Raw genomic sequence first — 14127 nt, forward strand, 5'->3', positions numbered from 1 at the left:
GGAGATAACCTTGTTTCTGATCTGTATCGCAGGACTTTATGCAGACTAGCAATTAGAAAAATCAATTAGATGAATAAAATAAAATAATAAAATAACAAAATAAAAATAATATTCTCAGGAAGATACTTGAAACTCGCTCACGCTCAGTGTAAATGGCTGAGGGTTGCCAGGAGTATGACTTCATTCTCCCAGGGTGATGCAGTGGTCAAGGGTTCACAGTTGTATATTGGGGTTAAGGAAATACAGCTTTACCGATGGAATGCCAAGTGTCATTGAACTGGTGAGAGAGGTAATTTAGGGACAAAGGGTCCCAATTCTTCTAGGAAAGCTCAAGTTGCCTCTTAGATCTTCCAATACCACCTCCGCACTGTGGCTGTCAGGATGAATCTGCTAAAGTGAAAATCTGATCATGCCCCCCTCACCCTCATCTCAGGTGTCTCCAGAGGTTCCTTAAAACCTCAGCATCAAGCTCAAATTCCTAAATTTGTTGTTAAAGCTACTCCCATCCACCTTCTGTACTGTTCCTTCTGCCTGGAGTATCCCCACTCCCACCCCATTGAATCTCAGTAACCCCTAGCTTGTTGTTCAAAACTCATTCCCATCGTTGCCTCTCCTAGGAAGTCTTCCTTGGAAGCCCAGTCTCATCTGGCTTCCCACCTGTGTGTTTTTCTACAGTTCTCTGTGCAACCTCTACCCCTGGGTATATCCCTTGCCCTAGGATCTTTGATATTTTTGTCTATCTTTTCTCTAGACTTTAGGGAACTTGGGGATGTGGCTGTGACTTTACCTCTCCCTCACCAAGCACAGGGCCAAACCATAGGGGGTACCTAATAACTAGTCCTGGAAAGCATGAATGCATCAGTGAAAGGACACCCCACTTGCAGCCTGATTATATTCTGTCTCGATTTATTTTCTGGTTGTTTCTTGGGCTAATCTGTTTTCTCTGATTGGATTATAAATTCTTCAAGGAGAGATATAGATAATATATATTCTTTTTAAAATCTTTAATTTTTAATTGTTTTTAATTAAAAACATTTTAATTGACACATAATATTTGTTCATATTTATGGGGTACATAGTGATTTTTTTGATATGTACAATGTCTAGTGACCACATCAGGGCTATTAGCATATCCATCATCTTAAACATTTATCATTTCTTTGTGTTGGGAACCTTCAATATCCTTCTTCTAGCTATTTGAAACTATATATGCATATTTTGTTAACTATAGTCATCCTACAGTGCTATAGAACACTAGAATTTATTCCTCCTATCTAGCTGTAAATTTGTATCTTTTAACAAATCTCTCTCTATCCTCTCCTTTCCCTACCCTTCCCAAACTCTAGTATCCTCTGTTCTACTTTTTATTTCTATGAGATCAACATTTTTTAGCTTCTGCATATGAGTGAGAACATGCAGTATTTAACTTTTTGTTTCTGGCTTATTTCACTTAATGTCCTCCAGGTCTATCTATGTTGCCACGAATGACAGGATTTCATTCTTTTTTTTTAAATGGCTGAATAGTATTACGTTGTGTATAATACATATTCTTTCTCCATTCCTCCGATGTTGGACACCCAGGTTGATTCTATGTCTTGGCTCTTGTGAATAGTGCTGCCGGAAACATGGGAGTGAAGATGTCTTTTTCATATACTGAGTTTCTTTTCTTTGGATAAATGCCCCCTACTGGGATTGCTGAATCATATAGTAGTTCTATCTGTAGTTTTTTTGAGGAACCTCCATATTCTTCTCTATAGTGGCTTCACTATATTTTATTTTTTTTTTTGTACCTTTGGTAATAGCTATTCTAACAAGGGTGAAATGATATCTCATTGTGGTTTTGATTTGCATTTCCCTCATGATTAGTGATGTCAAGCATTTGTTCATATAACTGTCGGCCATTTGTATGTCTTCTTTTGAGAAATATCTGTTCAGATCATTTGCCTATTTTAAATTGCATTGTTTGTTTTGTTGCTGTTGAGGTGTTTGAGTTCCTTATATATTCTGGATATTAACCCCTTGTAGAGGATGAAAAGTTTGCAAATATTTACTCCCATTCTACAGGTTGTCTTTTCACTATGCTGATTACTTCCTTTGCTATGCAGAAGGTTTTTAGTTTGATATAATTTCCCTTGCTTATTTTTGCTTTTGTTGCCTGTGTTTTTGAGGTCTTACTCATTAAATCTTTCCCTAGATGTATGCCCTGACGTGTTTCCCCTATGTTTTCTTCTAGTGTTTTATAGTTTCGGGTTTTACATTTAGGTTAGATGTTCTCATATAAAATGCCTTCTCTTTTTTGTCTTAGGCACCCTGTGGTAAATTAGTGTATATTCATTCATTAATTTGATTCCTAATCTTACTGATTTTAAAACAATTCCACATATAGCAACTTGGCATAAGGAGGATAAAGCTAGTTTGTTTTAGATATCCTCAGCACTGCCCCACATTGCTGCATTATAGTGCATGCATGGATTGCTCACAGTGCTGCAGAGAGCACAGGAAACACATGTTTACAGGTTCTCAGAAAACATAAAGTCTATTCTCCATAGATACTGCTTAGCTGATAGTCATCAACAGGAAAATTGCTCTCATTCCTTGATGCTTTTTTCTTCACAATGTATTTTGACATCCATGAGTGTGTCCTACCCTAATAATATTTCTGGGAAGTGAGCAGAATAGAAATTATTTATCTGCGTTTGACAAATGTATACAATGAAATACTGTGGAAGCTGTCTCTGAACTTTATGAGATGATCCCTGGTTTTCACTGGTTCTTTTCTTGACTCTCATGTACCTCATATACGTTGTCCCAGGGGACTACTATTTAGGGACTTGGTAACGAGTCTTTCCCAAACAGATTCTCAAACAGGTAAGAATATGTGGATCAGGAGCCATTGTGATTTGTATTCCCCATGAGATCGTGCAGTATACAGCCTGCACAAGGGTATGTGACAATCCTGTGTGAATGTTGGGGAAAAGGTAAGGAAGGGTTGCAACATGAAACCAGGATTGTTTCTGGGGAGCTTAAGGGCCTGTCTCAGCCACCTGCCACTTGTAACCAGGTTTGATTTGATGAAGATGAGCCCCCAGCTGGCCCAGGTCAGTGGAACAGGGGCATCAACCTCAGCAGCAGCAGGTGGCCGTGTAGCAGCAAGAAGGAATGGCAGAAGAAGCCTGCAGGAATCTCCATTGGGAGGGTGCAGGGATTCAGGCTGAACTGAATTTCTCATTCCTCAGCACCTGCCAACTCCATGCTGGCCCCCAGGCAGGTAAGGTGATGCTCCAATTCAGTGGGCCCCAGAACCAGGGCCAGCTACAAGGCTTGAGTGGTTAGGAAGCCAGGGAGGTCAAATCAGGTTTCTGCCTAGAGGCTGCCAGAGAGCAGAACATTTCCTAGTACATGACATGGGGAACTTGAGTGAGGTCCGTGGAACACCAGCTTATATCACACTTAGGTTGGGAAGAAGGACAGAATGCTTGGAGTTTTCTAAGTTATTCTCTATTAGAGTCCATGAGGCCATGTCCTCTTACTCATTCTGGATGAAGATAGTCATTCTTCTACATGCCTTCTGTTCTCTGGAAAACCCAGTTATTTTCAGCTTCCCATGCTGTTTTTTTCCTCTACTCTATCCATCACATGGGAAAGGTCATATTGTGTCCTGGCAAGAGCACAGTTTCTGCACCAGATGGGGGTGGAACTGGGTCCCAGCTTTCTCACTAACAACAGGATGACTTTGGGCAAGTACATATTTTATTTCCTGTGCAAAATGAGGATGATAATGGCCTCCTTCTGGTATTGCTACAAGAATGACGGGGTGATATAAAAAGGGATGATGCCCAGTGCCTGGCTCACAGTAAGTCCTCAAGTAATCATCAGGAAAATGCAGCATGATCTTTTTATTTTGGATCCCACCTGTGTGGAATACACGTCGATTCAGGTTCATCCTGAAAACAACATATTTCAGAGAAAACAACATGAGTTCAAGATTTAGACAGGAGATAGTAGTGGAAAATAGATACCTATGAGAGGCTGATTCAAGCATTTTAGAAACATTTGGTGAAATTAACACACCTATCTTCTATTAATTAATGTGCATCCTCTGAGGGCCTGGGCAAGTCTTCATTGTTGGTTTAGTTGTTTTGAGAAGCAACACAATTGCTTTTTAAAATACAATTATATAATTTAGATATCGATATATTCTCTGCATTCCCAATGCTCCCTAAATCCTCACCCCGACTCCTTCTCACGCCCCAGCTGTGTTTCCTTGCTGGCCTTGAACTCCTCAGCTGCTGAACTTTTTTCCTCCTCTCAGGACTTCAAAAATTTCCCTTAAAGGGCCACTTCAGATCAATGAAACAAAGCAAAGAGAGGGAAACATAGCATAAGATATTTCAAATTATTGGAGAGAAGTGGATTATTTAATAATTGGTACTGGGAAAACTATTTGAATAAAAACAAAGCTACATATTCTTCTCAATTCTTAATCCATATTGCAGATGGGCAATTACTTAAAGGTAAAAATTGAAACCATAGAAATGCAAGAAGAAAACATGGGTGATATTTAAATGAGTCATGAAATGGAGATATTTCTAAGTTTTGGGGAAAAAAACCCAGAAACAATAAAGTTTTGATAAATTTGACCTCTTAAAAATTTTGCTTTAAACTTGACTATTTCAAAGTTTAGGCCAGGTATGGTGGCTCGTGCCTGTAATCTCAACACTTTGGGAGGCCAAGACGGGTGGATCATTTGTGGTCAGGAGTTTGAGACCAGCCTGGCCAACATGATGAAACCCCATCCCTACTAAAAATACAAAAATTAGCTGGGCATGGTGCAGGGTGCCTGTAATCCAAATTATTCAGGAGGCAGAGGCACGAGAATCGCTTGAACCCAGGAGGCAGAGGTTGCAGAGAGCTGAGATCATGCCACTGCACTCCAGCCTGAGTGACAGAACAAGACTCCATCTCAAAAAAAAAAAAAAAGGCCGGGCGCGGTGGCTCACGCCTGTAATCCCAGCACTTGGGGAGGCCGAGGTGGGTGGATCACAAGGTCAGGAGATCGAGACCACGGTGAAACCCCGTCTCTACTAAAAATACAAAAAATTAGCCGGGCGCGGTGGCGGGCGCCTGTAGTCCCAGCTACTCAGGAGGCTGAGACAGGAGAATGGCGTAAACCCAGGAGGCGGAGCTTGCAGTGAGCCGAGATCGCGCCACTGCACTCCAGCCTGGGCGACAGAGCGAGACTCCGTCTCAAAAAAACAAAAAACAAAAAAAAAAACAAAAAAAAAACAACAAAAAAAAAGGTTATGCAAAAAAAACCCAATTAAAGTTAAAAGGCAAATGACAAAGTAGGGGAAAACATTTGCAGCATGTATGGTAGATAAGGACTAGTTTCTTTTGTTTTACACACTAACATAATACAGGATAGTTCACAGAAAAGTAACAAAATTGACTGATAAATGTACTTAATGGTAATGAAAGAATTGCGAATTCAATGGACAATGAAATACCATGTTTCACCTATCAGACTGGCAAACATTTCAAAGATAGGTGAAAACCTTACAAGAGTAGGAAAAGGAACTCTTAACGATACAGGTGAATGTATCAACCAGTCATGTCTTTAGAAACAATTAGGCATAATCAATCAAGGGTGCAAATGTGTGTATCCCCTTACCCAGCAATTCTACTCCAAGGGCTTGATTCTCTAGATGTTCTCACAGAAGTTGACAAAAATATACTTATTAAAATCTTCCTTACAGTATTGTTTTGCTATAGTAGACAACTGTAAACAACCTGTATTATCATTAGCAGGGGCTGGTGTGCTAAAGAACTGAGCCTTCTCACCAATAGCAGTGAGGGCCTGAGACCACCTGTCAATAGTCACATGAATAAAACAACTTGGAAGCAGATCCTCCAGCTTCAGTCATGCCTTCAGATGATCGCAGCCCTGAAGATGCTGACATCTTAGCTGCAACCTCATGAGAGACCCTGGGCCCAACCACTCAGCTAAGTTGCTCATGAATTACTCACTCACAGAATTATAAAATAAATGTTTGTTGATTTAAGCCATTAAGTTTTGGTGTCCTTGTAATTAGCAGTAAATAACTAATATAGAAGTAGAAGTTGTCGTAGAGAAAAGAAAGGAAAGCAACTTTAAAAAAATTTTCTAAAAAAGGAAAGACAGACATTTTCATTTTCATATTCCTTCATTTTTTAAAACAATTTTTTATTCCCATAGGTTATTGAGGAACAGGTGGTGTTTGGTTACATGAGTAGGCTCTTTAGTCGTGATTTGTGAGATTTTGGTGCACCCATCACCTGAGAAGTATACAGTGCATGCTATTTGCAGCCTTTTGTCCCTCACCTCCTTCCCACCCATTCCCCCTGAGTCCGCAAAGTTCATTGTGTAATTATTATGCATTTGCATCCTCATAGCTTAGCTCTCCCTTATGAGTGAGAACATAAGATGTTTGGTTTTCCATTCCTGAGTTACTTCACTCAGAATAATAGTCTCCAATCTCATCCAGGTTGCTGTGAATGCCATTCATTCATTGCTTTTTATGGCTGAGTAGTATTCCATCATATTTATATACCACAGTTTCTTTATCCACTCGTTGATTGATGGGCATTTGGATTGGTTCCACGTTTTTGTAATTGCGAATTGTGCTGCTGTAAACATGCGTGTGCAAGTTATCTTTTTCGTATGTTGACTTCTTTTCCTCTGAGTAGATACCCAGTAGTGGGATTGCTGGCTCACATGGTAGTTCTACTTTTAGTTCTTTAAGGAATCACTACACTATTTTTCATAGTGGCTGTACTTACATTCCCAATTTGTAGTGTGGAAGTGTTTCCTCTTTGCTGCATCCACGCTAACATCTACTATTTTTTGATTATGGCCATTCTTGCAGGAGTAAGGTGGTATCGCATTGTGGTTTTGATTTGCATTTCCCTGATCATTAGTTATGTTGAGCATTTTTTCATGTTTTTTGGCCATTTGTATATCTTCTTTTGAGAATTGTCTATTTATGTCCTTAGCCCACTTTTTGATGGGATTGTTTGTTTTTTTCTTGCTGGTTTGAGTTTGTTGTAGATTCTGGATATTAGTTCTTTGTCAGATGTATGGATTGTGAAGATTTTCTCTCACTCTGTGGGTTGTCTGCTTACTCTGCTGATGATTCCTTTTGCTGAAGCTCTTTAGTTTAATGAAGTCCAAGCTGTTTTTTTATGCATTTACTTTTGGGTTCCTGGTCATGAAATCCTTGCCTAAGCCAATGTCTAGACGGGTTTTTCCAATGGTATCTTCTAGAATTTTTATAGTTTCAAGTCTTAGGTTTAAGTCCTTAATCTATCTTGAGTTGATTTTTGTATAAGGTGAGAGATGAGGATCCAGTTTCATTCTACTACACGTGGCTAGACAGTTATGCCAGCACCATTTGTTGAAAAGGGTGTCCTTTCTCTACTTTATGTGTTTGTTTGCTTTGTCGAGGATCAGTTGGCTGTAAGTATTTGGCTTTATTTCTGGGTTCTCTATTCTGTTCCATTAGTCTATGTGCCTATTTTTGTGCTAGTACTATGCTGTTTTTGTGACTATGGCCTTATAGAATAGTTTGAAATCAGGTAATGTGATGCTTTTAGGTTTGTTCTTTTTGCTTAGTCTTGCCTTGGCTATGCGAGCTCTTTTTTGGTTCTATATGAATTTTAGAATTGCTTTTTCTAATTCTGTGAAGAATGATGGTAGTATTTTGATGGGAATTGTGTTGAATTTGTAGATTGCTTTTGCCAGTATGGTCATTTTCACAATATTGATTCTACCCATCCATGAGCATGGGATGTGTTTCCATTTGTTTGTGTCACCTATGGTTTCTTTCAGCAATGTTTTGTAGTTTTCCTTGTAGAGGTCTTTCACCTCCTTGGTTAGGTAGTTTCGTAAGTATTTTATTTTATTTTTTGAAGCTATTGTGAAAGGGATTGAGTTCTTGATTTGATTCTCAGCTTGGTTGCTGTTAATGTATAGAAGAGCTACTAATTTGTATACATTAATTTTGAATCTGGAAACTGCTGAATTCTTTTATCAGCACTAGGAGTTTTCTGGAGGAGTCATTAGGGTTTTCTAGGTAAATAATCATATCATCGGCAAAGTGACAGTTTGACTTCCTCCTTACTGATTTGGATGTCCTTTGTTTCTTTCTCTTGTCTGACTGCTCTTTCTAGGACTTCTAATACTATGTTGAAAAGGAGTGGTGAGAGTGGGCATCCCCTTACCTTGTTCCAGTTCTCAGAGGGAATGCTTTCAACTTTTCTCCATTCAGTATTATATTGGCTGTGGGCTTGTCATAGATGGCCTTTATTACATTGAGGTATGTCCCTTGTATGCCAATATTGCTGAGAGTTTTAATTATAAAGAGATGCTGGATTTTGTCAAATGCTTTTTCTGCATCTATTGAGATGATTGATTTTTGTTTTTAATTCTGTTTATGTGGGGTATCACATTTATTGATTTGCATAAGTTAAACCATCCCTACATCCCTGCTATGAAACCCACTCAATCATGGATCATGGTGGATTATCTTTTTTTTTTTTCTTTTTTTTTAGACAGAGTCCCACTCTGTCACTTAGGCTGGAGTGCAGTGGCACTATTTCAGCTCACTGCAACCTCCGCCTCCTAGGTTCAAGTGATTCTCCTGCCTCAGCTTCCTGAGTAGCTGGGATTACAGGCGTGCGCCACAATGCCTGGCTAATTTTTGTATTTTTAGTAAAGAAGGGGTTTCGCCATGTTGGCCAGGCTCGTCTCGAACTCCTGACCTCAGGTGTTCTGCCCACCTGGGTTTCCCAAAGTGTTGGGATTACATGCATGAGCTTACCAAGCCCAGCCGGATTATCTTTTTGATGTGTTGTTGGCTTTGGTTAGCTAGTATTTTGTTAAAGATTTAAGCATCCATGTTCATTGGGGATACTGGTCTGTAGTTTTCTTTTTTGGTTATATCCTCTCCTGGTTGTGGTATTAGGATGATCCTGGCTTCATAGAATGACTTAGGAAGAGTTCCCTCTTTCTCCATCTTGTGGAATAGTGTCAATAGGATTGGTACCAATTCTTTTTTGAATGTCTGGTAGAATTCTGCTGTGAATCCATCTGGTCCTGGCCTTTATTTGTTGGTAATTTTTAAATTACCATTTTAATCTCACTGCTTGATATTCATCTGTTCAGGGTATCTAGTTCTTCCTGATTTAAGCTAGGAGAGTTGTATCTTTCTAAGAATTTATCCATTTCTTGTAGGTTTTCTAGTTTATGCACATAAAGATGTTCATAGTATCCTTGAATGATCTTTTATATTTCTGTGGTTTCAGTTATCATATCTCCCATTTCATTTCTTATTGAGCTTATTTGGATTTTCTCCTTTTCTTGGTTAATTTTACTAATGGTCTATTAATTTTATTTATCTTTTTAAAGAACCAGGCTTCTGGTTCATTTATCTTTTGTATTTTTTTTTTGTTTCAATTTCATTTGGTTCTGCTCTAATCTTGGTTATTTCCTTTCTTCTGTTGGGTTTGGGTTTGGTTTGTTCTTGTTTCTCTAACTCCTTGAGGTGTGACCTTAGATTATCTGTTTGTGCTCTTTCAGACTTTCTGATATAGGCATTTAGGCTATGAACTTTCCTCTTAGCACCACCTTTGCTGTATCCCAGAGGTTTTGATAGGTTGTGTCACTATTGTCATTTAGTTCGAAGAATTTTTTAATTTTCATCTTGATTTCATTTCTGACCCAATGATCATTCAGGAACAGGTTATTTAATTTCCATGTATTTGCATGGTTTTGGGGGTTCCTTTTGGAGTTGATTTCCAGTTTTATTCCACTGTGGTCTGAGAGATTGCTTGATATAATTTCCATTTTCTTAACTTTATTGAGGCTCATTTTGTGGCCTATCATATGGTCTATCTTGGAGAAAGTTCCATGTGCTGTTGAATAGAATGTATATCCTGTGGTTGTTAGATGGAATGTTCTGTATATATCTGTTAATTCCATTTGTTCTAGGGTATAGTTTAATTCCATTTTTTTGGTTGTTGTTGACTTTCTGCCTTGATGACCTCTCTAATGCTGTCAGTGTAGTGTTGAAGTCCCCCACTATTATTGTGTTGCTGTCTATCTCACTTTTTAGGTATATTAGTAATTGTTTTATACATTTGGGAACTCCAGTGTTAGATGCATATATGTTTAGGATTGTGATATTTTCCTGTTGGATGAGGCCTTTTATCATTAAATAATGTCCCTGTCTTTTTAAACTGCTGTCGCTTTAAAGTTTGTTTTGTCTGATGTAAGAATAGCTACTCCTGCTCACTTTTGGTGTCAGTTTGCATGAAATGTCTTTTTCCACCCCTTTACCTTAAGTTTATGTGAGTCCTTATGTGTTAGGTGAGTCTCCTGAAGGCAGCAGATAGTGGTTGGTGAATTCTTATCTACTCTGCAATTCTGTGTCTTTTAAGTGGAGCATTTAGGCCATTTATACTTAATGTTAGTATTGACATATGAGGTACCATTCCATTCATCGTGCTGTTTGTTGCCTGTATACCTTGTTTTTTTGTTTTTATTTTTTAAATTGTAGTTTTGTTTTATAGGTCCTGTGATGTTTATGCTTTAAAGAGGTTCTGTTTTGATGTGTTTCCAAGATTTGTTTCAAGATTTAGAACTCCTTTTAGCAGTGCTTATAGTGGTGGCTTGGTAATGGCAAATTCTCTCAGCATTTATTTGTTTGAAAAAGACTGTATCTTTTCTTTGCATATGAAGGTTAGTTTCACTGGATACAAAATTGTTGGTTGATAATTGTTTTGTTGGAGGAGGCTGAAGATAGGCCCCCAATCCCTTCTAGCTTGTAGGATTTCTGCTGAGAAATCTGCTGTTAATCTGATAGGTTTTCCTTTATAGGTTACCTGGTGCTTTTGTCTCACAGCTCTTACGATTATTTGTTTCATCTTAACTTTAGATAACCTGATGACAATGCATAGGTGATGATCTTTTTGTGATGAATTTCCCAGGTGTTCTTTGTGTTTCTTGTATTTGGATGTCTAGATCTTTAGCAAGTCTGGGGAAGTTTTCCTCGATAATTCCCCCAAATAGGTTTTCCAAACTTTCAAATGTCTGTTCTTCCTCAGGAACACTGATTATTCTAGGTTTGATCATTTAACATAATCCCAGACTGCTTTGAGGCTTTGTTCATATTTTCTTATTCTTTTTTCTTTGTCTTTGTTAGATTGGGTTAATTTGAAGACCTTGTCTTCGAACTCTGAATTTCCTTCTTCTACTTGTTCGATTCTATTGCGGAGACTTTCCAGAGCATTTTGCATTTCTATAAGTGTGTCAATTGTTTCCTGAAGTTTCTATTGTTTTTTATTTATGCTATCTATTTCATTGAATATTTCTCCCTTCACTTCTTATATCTTTTTTTGATTTCCTTACATTGGGCTTTGCATTTCTCTGGTGCCTCCCTGATTAGCTTAATAACTAACCTCCTGAATTCTTTTTCAGGTAAATCAGGGACTTCTTCTTGGTTTGAATCCATTGGTGGTGAGCTAGTGTGATTTTTTGGGGGTGTTAACCTTGTTTTGCCATATTACCAGAATTGGTTTTCTGGTTCCTTCTCATTTGGGTAGGTTCTGTCAGAGTGAAGGTCTACGGCTGAAGGCTGTTGTTCAGATTTTTTTTTTTCCCCACGGGGTGTTCCCTTGATGTAGAACTCTCCCCCTTTTCCTATGGATGTGGCTTCCTGAGAGACGAGCTGTAGTGATTGTTTTCTCTCTTTAGGATTTTGCAACCCAGTAAGTCTACCAGGCTCTGGGCTGGTGTTGGGGGTTTTCTGCACAGAGTCCAGTGATGTGAACCATCTGTGGGTCTCTCAGCCGTGGATACCAGCACCTGTTCTGGTGGAGGTGGCGAGGAGGTGAAATGGACTCTGTGAGGGTCCTTAGCTTTGGTGGTTTAATGTAGTATTTTTGTGCTACTTGGCCTCCTGCCAGGAGGTGGCGCTTTCCAGAGAGCATCAGCTGCAGTAGTATGGGGAAGGGCAGGTGGGCAGGGCCCTAGAACTCTCAAGAGTATATGCCCTTTGTCTTCAATTACCAGGGTGGGTAGGGAAGGATTATTGTGTGGGGGCAGGGCTAGGCATGTCTAAGCACAGACTCTCCTTGGGCAGGCCTTGCTGCTGCATCTACTGTGGGGGATGGGGATGAGGCTCCCAGGTCAATGGAGTTATGTTCCTTCAAGGATTATGGCTGTCTTTACTGTGTCATGCAGGTTGTCAGAGAAGTGGGGGAAAGCCGGCAGTCACAGGTCTCACCCAGCTCCCACAAAATCCGAAGGGCTGGTCTCATTTTTACTGTGCCCTCTGCCCCCCAACAGCACTGAGTCTGTTTCCAGGCAACTGGGGGAGCAGGGCTGAGGACTTGCCCCAGGATACCTGCCTCCCAGCTGCTGTAGCAAGTATGTCTTTCCTTCTTCCCCTGCCTGTGGAGTCTGCACACCAGATTCATGCCCTCCCCTGAGTTCTGACCAGGAAAGTTCTCCACCAGTTCAAATTGTTTCAGATTTCAACTGGAGATTTCCTTCTCCCTGTGGACTTTTCCCAGTGCTTATGGCTGCCCTCCAGAAGGATCCGTGTGAGGCCAGGCAGAAATGGCTTGCTAGGGGACCCAGCAAGCTCACAGGTCTTTTCCCACTGCTTCCTCTTCCCCTGTATTTTGCTCGGCTCTCTAAATTGACTTGGCTCCAGGTAGGGTCAGAGTCTTCTCCTGTATTCTAGACCTTCAGTTTCCCCAGTTGGTGGGCGAGGGGGTGTGTTCAGGGGCAGACAATGTCCCTTTCCCACTTCTACAGTTTGGGCACTCAGAGTATTTGGTGTGTCTCCTGGGTCCTGCAGGAACAATCTGCTTCCTTCAGAGGGTCTGGGGGTCCCGTGAGGTTTCCTGATTTATTCCTGCAGTCATTCTGGAGCAAAAATTAATGATGCGAGCCTCCACATGCGGCTCTGTCCGTCGGAGTCAGAACTGCAATCTAGTCCTGCCTCCCACCCACCATGATCCCCTTATCTTTCTATTCTTTTACACTGTTTTCATTTTTCTGTTATCAGAATATATTAATTTATGGTAAAAATAGTTTTCCTTTATATTCAGCTCTTGAAGTATCTGCTCTTCACTACACCCAAACTAGCTAATTTGGCAAACTAATCCCTGGCAATGGGATACTACTAGACTGATAAATTTTCCCTTCCCAGATAAGTAGCTAATAATAACCAATAATTATAGTGGATTTACAATGTGCCCAGACTGGACTAAACTATTTGCTGGTTTAATCCTTATAGCAATTTCAAACAGTGAGTTTATTTTTATTTCCATTTTATAAATAAAACAGGTAGTTTTTAAAAAGCATTATTCAGGCCATCTATGTTTCCTGAATTTTTATCTTAATTTTTCTATCAAATGCTGAGAGAAGATGCTAAAATCTTCAAAACTGTACAAAAATCTATGGTTGTAGAATTGTACATATCTTCCTTTAGTTCTATCAATTTTTGTTTCATGTATTTATTTTAAAGCTCTGTTATTAGGCACATGCACATACAAGATTGTTATGTTTTCCCGATGACATTTGAATCATTGTGAAATATCCCTCTTAATCTTTGGTAATACTTCTGTCTTGAATGATCTGGCTTTTTCTGGCATGGTATTGTATATACTTTTGCATCTATTTACTTCCAATCTATCTGTATAATTATATTAAAGGTGGGTCCCATTCACAGCATTTCTTTAAATCTTACTTTTGTTTTTAAGCCATTACAACAAGCTCTGCTTTTTCCTTTTTTTTTTTTTTTTTTTTTAGCTAATTGGAATTTTTGGCCAACTAATATTTAATATAATTATTATGATGATTATATTTGGATACACCATTTTATTTCTTTTCTTTTTTGCCCGCTCTGATTTTTGTTCTTCTGTTCCTTCTTTCTTGTCTTTTTTTTTTTTTTTTTTTTTTTTTTTTTTTTTTTACAAAAGAAGCTCTTTTTTAAAAAATATTTTAGATTTACGTAAAAGTTGCAAAAATAGTACAGAGAGTTCCTGTATACCTCTTACCCAGTTTCTGCTGAAGTTAAC

The sequence above is a fragment of the Macaca fascicularis genome, chromosome 18 (assembly GCF_037993035.2).
Source record: "Macaca fascicularis isolate 582-1 chromosome 18, T2T-MFA8v1.1".
NCBI classification, from domain to species: domain Eukaryota; kingdom Metazoa; phylum Chordata; class Mammalia; order Primates; family Cercopithecidae; genus Macaca; species Macaca fascicularis.